This window comes from Pseudorca crassidens, chromosome 20, assembly GCF_039906515.1.
Source record: "Pseudorca crassidens isolate mPseCra1 chromosome 20, mPseCra1.hap1, whole genome shotgun sequence".
In the NCBI taxonomy this organism is placed as follows: domain Eukaryota; kingdom Metazoa; phylum Chordata; class Mammalia; order Artiodactyla; family Delphinidae; genus Pseudorca; species Pseudorca crassidens.
Window position 1 is genome coordinate 12,244,494 of NC_090315.1, and position 1,863 is coordinate 12,246,356.

Below are 1,863 nucleotides of genomic sequence, written 5' to 3' on the forward strand. Positions count from 1 at the left end.
AATCAGCTATAAGGATACATATATCCCCATATCCCCTCCCTCTTGAGCCTCCCTCCCATCCTCCCTATCCCACCCCTCTAGGTCGTCACAAAGCACCGAGCTGATCTCCCTGTGCTATGCAGCTGCTTCCCACTAGCCATCCATTTTACATTTGGTAGTGTATATATGTCAATGCTACTGTCTCACTTCATCCCAGCTTCCCCTTCCCCCGACTGTGTCCTCAAGTCCATTCTCTACGTCTGTGTCTTTATCCCTGCCCTGCCACTAGATTCATCAGTACCACTTTTTTAGATTCCATATATGTGCATTAGCATACGGTATTTGTTTTTCTCTTTCTGACTTACTTCGCTCTGTATGATAAACCCTAGTCCATCCACCTCACTACGAATAACTCAATCTCGTTTCTTTTTATGGCTGAGTAATATTCCATTGTATATATGTGCCAAAAAAGGATTTTCTTTTCTAACCTTTTTTCCAAGTCTCTCTTTTGCTTCACCCTAATTGGCTTCATCACAGCTAAAAATCCTTAAAACAATTTCTCTGTCGTCAAAATCAATAGCATTGGGTTACAGGCTGAGAGGCTGTTTGCAGAGCTAGTTGAAGATGAATGTCAGAGGACTTGGATCTCAGCAAAAGGATAGTATTCCAGTTACTGAACTTTCAGCAAGTGGACCTTTTGAAAGTCATGATCTTCTTCAAAAAGGTTTTTCTTGTGTGAAAAATGAACTTTTGCCCAGTCATCCTCTTGAATTATCAGGAAAAAAATTCCAGCTCGACCAAGATAAAATGAACTTTTCCACACTGAGAAACATCCACGGTCTATTTGCTCCACTAAAACTACAAATGGAATTCAAGGCAGTGCAGCAGGTTCAGCATCTTCCATTTCTTCCAAGCTCAAACCTTTCATTGGATATTTTGAGGGGTAATGATGAAACTACTGGATTTGAAGGTATTCTTTTTTTTTTTGCGGTACGCGGGCCTCTCACTGTTGTGGCCTCTCCCGTTGCGGAGCACAGGCTCCGGACGTGAAGGCTCAGCGGCCATGGCTCACGGGCCCAGCCACTCCACGGCATGTGGGATCCTCCCGGACCGGGGCACGAACCCGTGTCCCCTGCATCGGCAGGTGGACCCTCAACCACTGCGCCACCAGGGAAGCCCCTGAAGGTATTCTTAATGACCCATCAAAAAGTGAATTAATGGGAGAACCACATTTGATGGTTGAATATAAACTCGGTTTACTGTAATACAGTGTGCTGTTCATGGAAATAGATGGGTTGCATCTTGTTTAGAGTTGTCTTTTTACTATAATTTGACATGCACAACATTAGAAGTACTGACACATGAGAAAAATCAATAGCATTGCTTTCACTAATATCATTGCAGTAACAAATCTGGAAATGAAACATGCCCATCAGAAGTAGGATGTTTAATTAGGTGTGGAGTACCTATACAGTGGGATAGTGCACAGCAGTGAAAATGATTGAATTTAACAAATATGATAAACAAAGAGTTATAGATATATACATACAGTATAATTCCATTCATAAAACTTTAAAAAGAGGCGAAACAAATGATATTTTCTGTGTAAGTGGTACATAATAAAAAAACAAGGGGACTTCCCTGGTGGTTCAGTGGTTAAGAATCTGCCTGCCAATGCAGAGGACACAGGTTCAAGCCCTGGCCCAGGAAGATCCTACATGCTGCGGAGCAGCTAAGCCTGTGCACAACTACTGAGCCTGCACTCTAGAGCCCACGAGCCACAACTACTGAAGCCTGTGTGCCTAGAGCCCATGCTCTGCAACAAGAGAAGCCACCACAATGAGAAGCCTGCGCACTGCAACAAAAGTAGCCCCCACTCGCTGC

At 43.5% G+C, this 1,863-nt stretch overlaps 1 pseudogene; it reads left to right on the forward strand.

The window, feature by feature from the left end:
* The first annotated feature begins 415 nt into the window (after positions 1 to 415).
* Positions 416 to 1,289, forward strand: LOC137215495 (proteasome maturation protein pseudogene; annotated as a pseudogene).
* The last annotated feature ends 574 nt before the right edge of the window (positions 1,290 to 1,863 follow it).